We start from the raw sequence: 15986 nt of genomic DNA on the forward strand, positions 1-15986 counted from the left end.
CTCTCTAAATTTAATACATCAAATTAAATGCTTCAAGCAAGACATTGTTAGGGCTTTTCATTAATATCATCATCTCTTCTTCATATTAAAAATTTGGGTTTGTAAGTGTAAGGAAACTCCCTATTCGGGTCATTTTCGGGTTTAACACTTTGGTGGAAGATTTGGTAAGTTAAAACTATCTCATATTCACCATTACATGTTTATAATCATGTTTCTAGTCATATTCAAGTGTTTTCGGGTCACGAATTGAACCAAAAGTCTAATTAGGGTTTGTCAGGGTTTATAATGGGTCAAAGCGAATTTGAAACTAGATTTGATGTTTTGAAGTGAAATCTTGGAATGGGTTGTGTTCATTTGAGTTTGTTTATGTCCAAATGTGTGCATTTAAGCTTGAAATCAGTTCCTAGATCCTCCTAGGTCGTTTATGGAGTCAAAATGAGTGTTTTGGGGGTGTTTGGCTCGTGCTGGTGCTGAACTGGGTGGGTTGCGGCGCAACTATACAAGTTGCAGCGCAGATGAAGTGTTCTGTTTTTGAGCTGCGGCGCAACCTTAAGTTTCAGCGCAATTGGGGTCTTTAATCACCTAACGTTTTCCTAGCTTTGGTTCTAGAATCCTAGGATCGTCCCGACCTTTCCGGAATGTCCTCTTATGACCTTATTGGTGCTCTACACAAGACAAACCATTCGTTCAAAGTCGTGAGTCACTTTTGGAACCAAACTTGAGATCTATAAGCCAAACTATATACATATATCTTTTGATTCGTAAGTCCGTTTTAGACGTGTGACCTATCGATGGAATCATGAGAGAGTCTACTTTCTCATGGTATCATCCTTTCTAAGTCAATCCTTTCCCATTTCTAAAAATGTCTTGTCAAAATGTCTTGTTCTTACCCGAAAAAGTTGTTTAAGCGTTAGTGGGCTTGTGACTCGACTTAAACTTGCTAGACCAACTTGTTAGGGTTATTTGAGTTGAATTTGATTGTATTGAGATTTACATTGATAGGTTGTGATCGTGTGGCGAACATTGCACGCTTGTAGATTAATCTAAACTACCTACGAACTCACCAACTTTATGTTGACGCTTTTTAGTACGCTTTTCAGGTAATCAAGTGAATCAAAGACGTGATGGATGATTGCATTGTGATAGGATTGAGCTTGGACTTTTGTGGATCCGTGATTCATTGCACCCGTTTATGGGTTATGCCCAGGATCGTTAGCCATCATTTGGAATATCTCTTTTGTAAACTATTGATGGTGTTGTGCTCCTTGTGCATTATTTGATCCGTAACTTGTATACCACTTGAATTATGTATGGATTACTCAATCCTTGAATGCATTTAGCATCTCTACTTAATTTCCATGTCACGCTGAGCTTTTCTACTAATGCCCTAAGTTTCCGCTTTGTTGGGGTGTTACAAAATTGGTGATGGAAAACCAAAAAGTATAATTAATTATTTTTAAATTGGGTTAAAGTGTAAATTGATGATGAAAAATTAAGTTAATTAATTTTAAATTGGGTTAAAGTGTAAATTGGTGATGAAAAACCAAAAAGTGTAAATTAATTGTTTTAGATTGGGGTTAAAGTGTAAACAGGTGATGGAAAACCAAAAAGTGTAAATTAATTTAGATTAATATTAAAAAAATTAGAGGATTAGGCTAAAGGAGGGATTAGGGGTGCCTAGTGTACCCTAACCCTCTCTTTTAGTTATATTATATATATCTATATCTATATAATTATTAAAAAAGCAGGAAACTGAACGATTCTAGAGCCTTTAAAAACTCAAACCTATTTTATAAATTTGACACATAGGATTACAACCTATGTGTCATTGTCATACATTTTTCTCAATATTTTAATTTTAACTATACAATATAAACCAAAATAATATAATAAAAGAAAATTGATTATATATTAGAAAAAGGTAAGGAAAAAAAAGTCAAACAAACTGTCGGTCAAATAGAAAACAACGAAAAAGATTGTTTAGCATTTTTAGACATTATATCAGTTTTTTCGGCAGTTATTTTCTTTTTCAATGTATCAATATAAATAATAATAATAATAATAATAATAATACTTCTCTTTATATACCAATTTCTATCTAAGGTACTTTTCGCAGAACATATATGATACCTACAACCTATAGGTTGTAGGTATCAATATTGATGCCTGAATGCTCTAAATTTCATATCAACTAGCAGTCATCAAAGATGGTTCCAAGTGGTGATTTACTTAACGTTCATATTCTGGTGAGCATGATCTTAAAATCGTTAAAATCGACCAGTGTTACGGAAGTCTTTTCAAATATTGATCACAAATTTCATCTAATATATGCAAAGAAGACATTTGTGTTGGCATATGATCATATTATTATAAGTCGCATGTCCGGGAATAGTTTAACCCTACGGGGTCACACGAAATGAAACGGTAACTCGATAATAACAATTGATATATTAAAGTAATATATGTAACAACCCTCAAAATTTCGATTAGGATAATTTACTTGGACTTATCTGGGTCTTTATCCCTAGAGATTTATTAAGAGAATTGACCTTTTAGACATTCAAGGCACAGTGATAGTTGCCCTCTCGTTCAATAAAACACCGTAGATGACTAGCTATCTTAGAAATGCCATAAACAATAACTATAATCATTCAATACAATCCCAAAGTATAAATTAGTTCTAATCAAACTTGGCGAAATGTCAATGAACCAAAAATCTTATTTCGAGAAGTTGGGATTATACAAATAAGAATGCAAGGTTCATAAGCTGTGATAACAACCGAAAATTCTTATAAATGTCCAATAATTTAAACACCAGGCTAATTAAAGTTCAAACGGACATAAAAATATAATAACCCTCTCTAAATAATAAATTTAAACTATTATGCACATAAAAGTGAGCTTGAATAATAGTAAGTAAATATATATGTCTATTGTAAATACAAGTTTATTGATAATGAGTTAAGCTATAAAAATTAAAGGCACAACAAATATATACATACATACATTCACGGCCATACACATACATGCACATAACTAGCTTTGAAAGCACCAATATCAACTAGCAAGTCAAGGATTACATGCATGTACCTACACCAAATAAACCTACATTACATACAAATATACATACACTTATATTATACCCCAAAAATTCAAAATCCCCTCCCATTTTACCCAACCAAACCGGCCCCCATTCCCCAACACCCCTCACCCAATCAAAATTTACCTAGCTTTTATTCCCCAAGAAAAAGCAAGACCAAACATGCACTCAACTCTTACACACCCATAACTCCTTACACTTCCAACACACACACCCATTTCTCTCTCATTCTCTCTCAAAATTCTGCATCCCTCTCCTTCTTCCTCTTCATTTTTGGCCCAAAGAAAGCAAGAAAACAAGAACATAAATCATATCTAAACAATAATAATAATAAGGATTTAAAAGGGGTTAAGCAAGGATTAATTCAAGATAGATTTAAGGGTTATTTTAAGCTTGGATTAAGGTTCATATGGGGCTAGAGGACCACGAAATTTTCTGCCCAAAACAGCCCCTATTTCGAGTTCATCAAGGGTACAAATCTTCATCTCTTAGTTTAATCTATCTTGTTTTTGTATATACTAAAAGATCTTTATCAAAGACCATGTTTTTCTTTGATTTTCCTCTTGAAAATACACTTGATGAAGGCAAGTTGATAGAATCTTCTTCCTCATGCTCATGCATGTCGAAATCTAGAAGAAAGATTCAAGGATTCAACAAGTTTAAGACCCAAAAGTGTTGTTATAGATTAAATAACTTTTAAAGTGATTTTTCTTTTGAAATATGGTCATATTTTTATATATTTTGATGAATATATTTCTGGATTTTTTCATAAAAATATGTTTTTAAGTTGTTGAATTGAAGATGGATAAAGATTTATTGTTAATATGATGAGATGATTACATGCATGCTTAGATTTGCACTAGTTTAATTTGATTTTGATATGGGACTTGAGATGGATCTTTTAAGGATGATTGATGAACTTGAAATTGATTGAAATCTGCATATTTGATGTTAAGAGATACACAATAAAGTAATAATTTTGTTAGTGGGAATCTAGAGGTTAAAGCAAGCAAACAAAACCATTGGTGAGTTGATATAACCAATAAACTTTCTGACAGAATTGATCTCCTGTCTTAGAACGGGTAAACTGAACATTTGAGAACATTTTCAAGAAAAACTATCAAAATAAAAGTTGTAGAAAAATGAGTTAAGATTAACCTCCAACTGGAATTACTCAAAAATACTAAATCAAACGAAAGATATGATTTTTCTACTGAAACTGGTCAAAACTGAAATTTTGTATGAATATGTTATAAACTTTAACAATTTTTAACTCCTAATCCATAAAGTCCCAGGAAGTCATACTTGGTGGAAAGTAATTCCAATGCGTTGTGAACTTAAAATAAAATCATGGGATTTTTCTAACAATCAGAACATCAAAAACTTTTATAAAACTTCTGATGTCGCAAGCAGTGCCCATTCGGGACAGTTTGTGTTTGGATAATTTTTACGGACACCAAACATCATCTAAAAATTCGCCAAAAATTCACAAAATACTAGATACATATAAGTCACTGTGTAAAAATCATGAAGGTCCAAATAATTCGTCTTGACCCCAAAATAGTAGCTAACATTTCGTAAAAATAAAGTATGAAACAGAAAATTTGTAAGTAATCTTATAAATGGCATAATGGGCTATGTAATGAACTAAGAACCATAATGGGCTAACCCGGCCCAAATAATGAACCCATAAGGAACATAAATCAGTAGGCCCACTTGGCCCAATAAGCCTTATAGCCCAATAACCACTATGACCCATTATGCACCTAACCCAAATAAGGTAAAGCCCAATAACTAATGTAAGCCCAAAATATTTAAAAGCCCATGACACTTAAGGCCCAATTGATAATGGCCCATAACACTTAAACGAATTTCATGAGATAAGTGTAATAAAAATAAAACAAAGATAATTAAGTGAGATAGGAATAAGTAATTATGTTAACCAAGTTATATACTGATATCACAAATGCTAATTCGCGCTAAAATCGGTTACACAACAAATGATGAATAAGGATAACATAGCTTAATATGATATTTCTACATGATAACCTAAGATGCCAAGTGAAACCACAAATGAAGCCAAGTTACCAAAAATCTAACAACTTATAACTACGCATGTAATTAAAGTAACCTTTTTCACCATCAATTGCTACAACCAAAACAATGCGAATGTTAGCAATATACTTGGATTCCATAATTGATAGCAACATAATGAAAGCGGCATTTCTAAGTGATGGCTTAAGATAGGAACTTACGTGTATTAGTCCTATCGTAGGGATAGTCTTGGCTTGAAATATGATGGAGGAACATAATGGATATATGGTCAAGGAAGCTATAGATGGGAAGTACCCATTTTGGATAGATGAGTATAATATGCGGCATATCAAGGTGAGTCATAGCCCCCTTTCAAACTCTTTTATGTGTTTTACTTTCGGGGTGAAAAGCATGATAAATGAAACTACTTTCTATATATACAATGTTTCTTGAAAGAGGGTTTGTTATATGAAATGATTCTTGATATATGAGTATGAAATGATAATAAAGGATTTATGTGATGAGCTTGAGTTCTGTCAAACCGCGGCGTTCGGTACACTACTATTTACTCCGAAAGTGGAGGCCTGTAGTTAGTTAGTTGCGCAACTAGGTTTCGTCCGCCCACCCAAAGCGTACCGTTGGAAGGTTGGTTGCCTTCGTGACAACCTCCACTTCTAGTCTGGCCCCCGGGTGTTCTAACTACCTTAAGATAATCGGGCGTCTCCATGGCACGACCCATTATCATTATTGTTATTATTATTACGGCACTTGGTTGACAGCTTGTGCTATGAATTGAATTATTGGATTATAATCGGACTTGAATAAAATGGTAGTAGTAGTGGCTCAAGCATTTACTCATCAAAATTATGTAAATTATGCCCTTGTGGCTAAGTGAAAGGGATATTAATATTGTTGATAATTGGAAATTGTTTGGACATACGGATTGGGTATCGTTCCTCATGTGATATCTTGAAAGACGTTGAAATTGGTGATATTGAAATGATTTTGGTAACCGAAAGATTTTGGTATGATATACGATTAATCAATTTATATACTTTTTCTCTCATGATGATTTGACAAATGAGAACCTGAAATTTTACTATAAACTCTCCAAGTCTTGATATGACATTATGGTATTTGGAAACTTGATAACATGATATGAAAACTTTGTCGATCATATGGTTTGGATATTTCGAAATGTAATAGTAATCAGTTTTTCTAAGTATTAAAACGGTGATGTACCAAGATTTATATAGAAACCTATGCACTCACCAACTACGTTTTCGTAGTTGACACTTTTTCTTCATGCTTTTCAGGAAATAAGCTTAAGCATTGAGGATTTATATGCTTCATGAATATATGCATTGCCCTTTGGAGTCAAAGATCAAACCTTGTGATAGGCAATGGAATCCGCCTTGATCATTGTAGTATACTACTTCATGTGCTTGTTATTTGTTTCGTGAACTTAATATTCAAGTACGGTGGACGCATTTGTACTTGGAAATTGGCTCACATGCGTGTACATTTGTAAATTCTTTTATCAAATAAAACTATGGTGAATGTTATTTATAATCCTTTGTTTTGAATACTTGACTTTCTGTACATCTCATTGTTCCGCCTTAGTTGGGGTGTTACAGAAAATGGTATCAAGAGCCAAGGTTATAGAGAACATTGGGGTTCCTACGGGAATTTCAAAACTATAGCCACTTTTCAAAACGATTTTTATAGTCGAGTCGAGCATGAGGTTAAGTGGATTAGTTTGAGTTTTACATGGTAGGACCCTAATTAAACATAGAGTCATGAATCTATGTTTACTTATGAGAGAACCATGTAAAACTCAAACGACCACTTGGACTTATGTTCAAAAGGATTCCTTTTCAAAAAAAAAGAGATCTTTATTAAATCCGTTTTTATGAGCATACGTGTTGCATTTAGACATTCACCTAAGCACATATAAGGATTTGAGACTTGCTTTAGTTGAGGATTATGCTAGCTTGGTAGTATTCCTCTCCTTGCACATTAGAAATGAAACTAATCTAAGATTGAAATATATATTTGTTGATACATGCTACTCTATGCTATAACATGCAAACTTGCGCATGATTGATTTGATTGCAATATGAAAGCTATAAGGTACAATGTGAAAGTTGTAATGTGCAATGTGAAAGCTTGTATTGTCTATGTGAAAGTTTAAAGGTGCAATGTGAAAATTTTGTGAGAAATGCATGCGTAAAAGATTTATGAATTATGATGTCGAACTTTAAGTAGCATATGCACTATAAAATAATGTGATTATTATGAAGCATGAATTTACTCTGAATATGACTTGTTTAAGTTATTGGGTGATGAGACTGATTATTTAAGAATGAACTAAAAGGGGATATAGGTATGACAAGTAATATGAAATTCTATAGCAGATATGGATATAAGAGCTTTTACTCTCTAAGTTTGGACTATTTGAACTATGGATATAAGAGCCCTTACTCTCTAAGTTTGAGCTATTTGAAATTAGCGTGTGAATATTGTGATGATTATGTAGTCATGCCTTACTATTGAGATACTTATTGTACCCTAAGGTTGAACTATATAAGGACTAGTGCGTAGATGATGTAATGACTATATAGTTGTGCCTAATTATGAGATAGTTATGATGCTCTAAGAGGTGACTATTGAGAACTAGTAATCGCTTGATATGACGATAATATGTTAGTCCTTACTATCAAGATAGATATTGTATGTTGAGATTCGACCACTTGAGAACTAGTGATTGCCCTTGGGAAATTCATTATAAACTAGAAATTTTCTAAGTATAAAAGTTGTCATTAAGTACCCCTCCGATATTCGTTCACTCATGCTTTTTGAAACTATTCAATATCCTTTTCTTATGACACCGCTATTCATTATTTACATGCGACGACGCGATATCACCTATAAAGCATCCTCTCACGAGCGTTTGACGATATACTCTAAGGATTATAGTCTCAAGATATGACGCGACTTGAAGATATCTACACACAACCTTTTTATGCGATCTGAGATGGCGCAAAACATATGGGGAATGTCAAACTAAGTCGGAGATTTACAAATGGTGAGCGGCACTAAGGCTTTATCACGATACAACGTCACCAGTCGAACACGTACCCATACATTCTAGATGACACACTGTGAGGAATGTAGCCTCGAAATTTGGTGCAATATTTCTATTTTAACACGTATACGCGAACATCTATCTATATTATTTAAGTCAGTGCAGCATATATTGACGTCATTAAAAGTTGGAGTCCAATGGGAAACGTAACACATAGAAGTGATTTCTTTAACTCGCGCAAGGAGTCTGATTCGAGCCTTAATGAATCTTTTGTTTTATATTTCCTACTTTATTTATTCGAAACCAAATTCTATATCCTTGATATTCTTAATGATTCAAAGTAATGATCACCACCGCTTCTCTTCAAAAGTTAGTAACCTAACAACGTACAACTCACTCACGCCAGACTCGGCAATGACGAAATCAAGTAAGTAGTACTCCGCTCTCACTGCGACATCAAGAGATGCAAATGACGATTAGTCTTCAGTTGTCCAAAAGCGAAATGCTTGGGATAAATATATAGCATAGAAGATGCTATTGGATCATGTACATAACATAGGTTGTGGAAGATATGTTGTGTGTCAATCAATGTACAAAGAAGCAAATTTTCACAAGCGACGTTGAAGCTAGCAAAGTGAATTTTGAAAAACTCGAGGACCAAACATGATGAAAGCATGGTTCTTCTTCTTTTCCAAGGATGTACGATTCCCTTAATCCACGGATGACTCGACACAACACCTGAAAGTGGTGAGACCAAATAACTAACACCACCCAGTCGCAACGACGTTAAGAGAAGGACTCACTCGATACAAGGAAAATCAAGAAACTAGCAAGTCAGAAAAATATAGTATAGAAGATACTATAAACTAGTATACCCAATGGAAGCGATGCCTTGAATATGGTCTACATGTGAGCGAGTGTAGAGACAATTGAACCGAGGACTCAAAGTGATGAAGGAATTAAAGGTCCTTTATCCATGTAAAATGGAGCCTCGACAGAAATTAGAAGAAATTCCGAAGTTACCGTTGGAGTGAAGATGGAAGATTAAGGAGGATAAGAAGTAATATAAAACTTATGTGACCCCCGCGATTTGAAGATAAATGAAAAATGGTTTGGACTACTCTAGAGGACTAGAGTAGTTGCAAGTAAGATTAGGAAATTTAGCGAATTGAAGATTGCCAAGATGTAATGGTGACTCAAGGAACCTAGTTAAGAAGGTGGCTAATGAGCTTGCTTAGGGGAGAAAGCGAGATGATACGAAAAGCAAGAAATCCCTTACATTTTTCTAGAAGAAAAATGTTAAGGGGGTAATCACAACAAAAGAAGATACTCGAACATGGAGAATGAAGCGCAAGACTATACTTTATCGTTCAGGAAGAGTTATTCAGTAGCATCATTGAAAGTGATGTACAGTAGAGAGTAAAGTAAAGGAAGGCGATTCAACCCAAAGGGTAAAGTGAGGAAATCGACGTTATCTCCAAGATGTAGTTCCGGAGATATTCATCTTTATGACACTCCTCAGGTTATTCTTGAATACCACTTGGAAAACCACTATCGAAAACCAAGCTATTAATAGAATAGATCAACTAAGCCAAGAGAAAGCGGTATACGCTCAACACACGAGTTTAGAAGCAAGGTGAGTTATGAAGGTCAACCCCTCGAGGTCAACGTTTGTAGAGAAGTAAGCTAAAATGAGATGAACCCGGGTGAAATAAAAAAAAAAAAATAATAATAATAAAAAAAGTATTTTAGAACACATGGTGAACAGTCAAGAACCATCGACCCACGAAGTGGTGCGACCAAGAAAAGTGAAGAACAAAAACAACATGAAATCGCTAAGTTAGTAGTGAAAGCAAATAAGGAATACAACGTTAGAAGTTAAGGCACATACCATCACAACGATTAAGGAAGTTGGTCGTTGAATTAACTTTTAAGAAACTACAAACTCCGAAAAGAGCTATTTACGAAACACTGGAACGAAAGCGTGATAATGATAACATACATCTGTGATCAGTTAGGATCCAAGGATCCCTATCACTATGATCTCGCAAGTACCCCTGAAATAAACTCTAAGGACTATCGACTGTGCGTGTGTCAACCATAATAACAGTTATCTAGTAAGAGATGGATCCAAGTGGCAAACCGTAAGGAGTATGGTTATCCATAAGAACACGAAGGAGAAATGGAGAAAACTAGATGGTTGGGAGAAGGAAGAGGCATGAAGCTTCACCTAAATTATGTTACATCGCGATTCCTACCAGCATTAGGCTAGTGTACTTGAAAAGAAGCTTAGCTTAGAAAACTAAAGGTAGATATGAGGCTTTAGAGAGCAAGGTCATTGGAAGTTTTGTGTAGGCCTAAAAGGACCTAAGAAAAAAAAAAAGTAATTTCCTTGGGAAGGGATCCATACTAATAAGGATTTGAGATGTCCGTCTTACCAAGATGGTGATGATATGATACGATTAATTGTAAGCATAAGGATTGTGTAAACTCTATCGCGAGGAATGCGTAGGCATATAATAGAAACGGAAGAGGTCATATGAGTAATGTTGAAAAGGAGTTTAGTCGGAAATATGTCATGGGTGGTAATACCTCTACATTAAGAAGGAAGAAAAAAAAGGTGGCATGAAACGATTCGAAAGCCAATATCAGCAGAGCAAGAGAAATTATTAATGATGTGACTTAGCGAATGACGGAAAAAGGTGACTTCGGGAAAATAAGGGCGAAATTGAAGAACATAGGTGCGTATGAAGAACAAGATGAAACTATCATCATACATTACATGACTGATTTTCCCTTGCACACCATGGGACAATAAAGACGAAACTAAAACCCTAGAATGAGGAACTATGGAGATGTACCCTTGCAAATTTTGATACAACTCGGCATCCCGGATTGGCATCACCCTTGTTAAGGGGTAATCCCTTAACAAGTGATTAGTCACAAACGAAGTCAATATTTTCTAGTAGCAGCGAGCGTGTCCAACACCAAACCAAAGAAAGATAAAAGTAGGCGAGGAGCCAGTGGAGGATTCTTTATTGGGGAAATGAGTAGCAACCAACGATTGATATTCCAACGTCTCTTACTATTTTTGTTATAACTCACGTTGCAAACTGTTTGCTCATATTACACCTCCGTATTAATATTCTTGTCATCATCCCATTACTTAACAGTGATCTAGGCAGACTGGACAGCCCACAGTGATTTCTTACAATTAATCTCAAGTCGTCTCAGGAAGTGAGCGACAATTATAACTCTTTCAGAGCTCCTAATCAAGGAATATTTAGGGCACCAAGAAATAGATGCCCCCAACTATGGAGGTTGAAAAGCCCGTAAGTAACCGAAATGTCGTGATAAAACCTATGTGAACTCTCATATTTTGTATGTCTCCGTAAAGCCATTCTTACCGTTAATCTATTTATGTTATCACGGTGTAAACGAGCGAACTTCGAGGACGAAGTTTTTGTTAAGGGGGTAATGATGTAACAACCCTCAAAATTTCGATTAGGATAATTTACTTGGACTTATCTGGGTCTTTATCCCTAGAGATTTATTAAGAGAATTGACCTTTTAGACATTCAAGGCACAGTGATAGTTGCCCTCTCGTTCAATAAAACACCGTAGATGACTAGCTATCTTAGAAATGCCATAAACAATAACTATAATCATTCAATACAATCCCAAAGTATAAATTAGTTCTAATCAAACTTGGCGAAATGTCAATGAACCAAAAATCTTATTTCGAGAAGTTGGGATTATACAAATAAGAATGCAAGGTTCATAAGCTGTGATAACAACCGAAAATTCTTATAAATGTCCAATAATTTAAACACCAGGCTAATTAAAGTTCAAACGGACATAAAAATATAATAACCCTCTCTAAATAATAAATTTAAACTATTATGCACATAAAAGTGAGCTTGAATAATAGTAAGTAAATATATATGTCTATTGTAAATACAAGTTTATTGATAATGAGTTAAGCTATAAAAATTAAAGGCACACAAATATATACATACATACATTCACGGCCATACACATACATGCACATAACTAGCTTTGAAAGCACCAATATCAACTAGCAAGTCAAGGATTACATGCATGTACCTACACCAAATAAACCTACATTACATACAAATATACATACACTTATATTATACCCCAAAAATTCAAAATCCCCTCCCATTTTACCCCAACCAAACCGGCCCCCATTCCCCAACACCCCTCACCCAATCAAAATTTACCTAGCTTTTTATTCCCCAAGAAAAAGCAAGACCAAACATGCACTCAACTCTTACACACCCATAACTCCTTACACTTCCAACACACACACCCATTTCTCTCTCATTCTCTCTCAAAATTCTGCATCCCTCTCCTTCTTCCTCTTCATTTTTGGCCCAAAGAAAGCAAGAAAACAAGAACATAAATCATATCTAAACAATAATAATAATAAGGATTTAAAAGGGGTTAAGCAAGGATTAATTCAAGATAGATTTAAGGGTTATTTTAAGCTTGGATTAAGGTTCATATGGGGCTAGAGGACCACGAAATTTTCTGCCCAAAACAGCCCCTATTTCGAGTTCATCAAGGGTACAAATCTTCATCTCTTAGTTTAATCTATCTTGTTTTTGTATATACTAAAAGATCTTTATCAAAGACCATGTTTTTCTTTGATTTTCCTCTTGAAAATACACTTGATGAAGGCAAGTTGATAGAATCTTCTTCCTCATGCTCATGCATGTCGAAATCTAGAAGAAAGATTCAAGGATTCAACAAGTTTAAGACCCAAAAGTGTTGTTATAGATTAAATAACTTTTAAAGTGATTTTTCTTTTGAAATATGGTCATATTTTTATATATTTTGATGAATATATTTCTGGATTTTTTCATAAAAATATGTTTTTAAGTTGTTGAATTGAAGATGGATAAAGATTTATTGTTAATATGATGAGATGATTACATGCATGCTTAGATTTGCACTAGTTTAATTTGATTTTGATATGGGACTTGAGATGGATCTTTTAAGGATGATTGATGAACTTGAAATTGATTGAAATCTGCATATTTGATGTTAAGAGATACACAATAAAGTAATAATTTTGTTAGTGGGAATCTAGAGGTTAAAGCAAGCAAACAAAACCATTGGTGAGTTGATATAACCAATAAACTTTCTGACAGAATTGATCTCCTGTCTTAGAACGGGTAAACTGAACATTTGAGAACATTTTCAAGAAAAACTATCAAAATAAAAGTTGTAGAAAAATGAGTTAAGATTAACCTCCAACTGGAATTACTCAAAAATACTAAATCAAACGAAAGATATGATTTTTCTACTGAAACTGGTCAAAACTGAAATTTTGTATGAATATGTTATAAACTTTAACAATTTTTAACTCCTAATCCATAAAGTCCCAGGAAGTCATACTTGGTGGAAAGTAATTCCAATGCGTTGTGAACTTAAAATAAAATCATGGGATTTTTCTAACAATCAGAACATCAAAAACTTTTATAAAACTTCTGATGTCGCAAGCAGTGCCCATTCGGGACAGTTTGTGTTTGGATAATTTTTACGGACACCAAACATCATCTAAAAATTCGCCAAAAATTCACAAAAATACTAGATACATATAAGTCACTGTGTAAAAATCATGAAGGTCCAAATAATTCGTCTTGACCCCAAAATAGTAGCTAACATTTCGTAAAAATAAAGTATGAAACAGAAAATTTGTAAGTAATCTTATAAATGGCATAATGGGCTATGTAATGAACTAAGAACCATAATGGGCTAACCCGGCCCAAATAATGAACCCATAAGGAACATAAATCAGTAGGCCCACTTGGCCCAATAAGCCTTATAGCCCAATAACCACTATGACCCATTATGCACCTAACCCAAATAAGGTAAAGCCCAATAACTAATGTAAGCCCAAAATATTTAAAAGCCCATGACACTTAAGGCCCAATTGATAATGGCCCATAACACTTAAACGAATTTCATGAGATAAGTGTAATAAAAATAAAACAAAGATAATTAAGTGAGATAGGAATAAGTAATTATGTTAACCAAGTTATATACTGATATCACAAATGCTAATTCGCGCTAAAATCGGTTACACAACAAATGATGAATAAGGATAACATAGCTTAATATGATATTTCTACATGATAACCTAAGATGCCAAGTGAAACCACAAATGAAGCCAAGTTACCAAAAATCTAACAACTTATAACTACGCATGTAATTAAAGTAACCTTTTTCACCATCAATTGCTACAACCAAAACAATGCGAATGTTAGCAATATACTTGGATTCCATAATTGATAGCAACATAATGAAAGCGGCATTTCTAAGTGATGGCTTAAGATAGGAACTTACGTGTATTAGTCCTATCGTAGGGATAGTCTTGGCTTGAAATATGATGGAGGAACATAATGGATATATGGTCAAGGAAGCTATAGATGGGAAGTACCCATTTTGGATAGATGAGTATAATATGCGGCATATCAAGGTGAGTCATAGCCCCCTTTCAAACTCTTTTATGTGTTTTACTTTCGGGGTGAAAAGCATGATAAATGAAACTACTTTCTATATATACAATGTTTCTTGAAAGAGGGTTTGTTATATGAAATGATTCTTGATATATGAGTATGAAATGATAATAAAGGATTTATGTGATGAGCTTGAGTTCTGTCAAACCGCGGCGTTCGGTACACTACTATTTACTCCGAAAGTGGAGGCCTGTAGTTAGTTAGTTGCGCAACTAGGTTTCGTCCGCCCACCCAAAGCGTACCGTTGGAAGGTTGGTTGCCTTCGTGACAACCTCCACTTCTAGTCTGGCCCCCGGGTGTTCTAACTACCTTAAGATAATCGGGCGTCTCCATGGCACGACCCATTATCATTATTGTTATTATTATTACGGCACTTGGTTGACAGCTTGTGCTATGAATTGAATTATTGGATTATAATCGGACTTGAATAAAATGGTAGTAGTAGTGGCTCAAGCATTTACTCATCAAAATTATGTAAATTATGCCCTTGTGGCTAAGTGAAAGGGATATTAATATTGTTGATAATTGGAAATTGTTTGGACATACGGATTGGGTATCGTTCCTCATGTGATATCTTGAAAGACGTTGAAATTGGTGATATTGAAATGATTTTGGTAACCGAAAGATTTTGGTATGATATACGATTAATCAATTTATATACTTTTTCTCTCATGATGATTTGACAAATGAGAACCTGAAATTTTACTATAAACTCTCCAAGTCTTGATATGACATTATGGTATTTGGAAACTTGATAACATGATATGAAAACTTTGTCGATCATATGGTTTGGATATTTCGAAATGTAATAGTAATCAGTTTTTCTAAGTATTAAAACGGTGATGTACCAAGATTTATATAGAAACCTATGCACTCACCAACTACGTTTTCGTAGTTGACACTTTTTCTTCATGCTTTTCAGGAAATAAGCTTAAGCATTGAGGATTTATATGCTTCATGAATATATGCATTGCCCTTTGGAGTCAAAGATCAAACCTTGTGATAGGCAATGGAATCCGCCTTGATCATTGTAGTATACTACTTCATGTGCTTGTTATTTGTTTCGTGAACTTAATATTCAAGTACGGTGGACGCATTTGTACTTGGAAATTGGCTCACATGCGTGTACATTTGTAAATTCTTTTATCAAATAAAACTATGGTGAATGTTATTTATAGTCCTTTGTTTTGAATACTTGACTTTCTGTACATCTCAT

Source organism: Erigeron canadensis, chromosome 3 (assembly GCF_010389155.1).
Source record: "Erigeron canadensis isolate Cc75 chromosome 3, C_canadensis_v1, whole genome shotgun sequence".
Classification (NCBI taxonomy): domain Eukaryota; kingdom Viridiplantae; phylum Streptophyta; class Magnoliopsida; order Asterales; family Asteraceae; genus Erigeron; species Erigeron canadensis.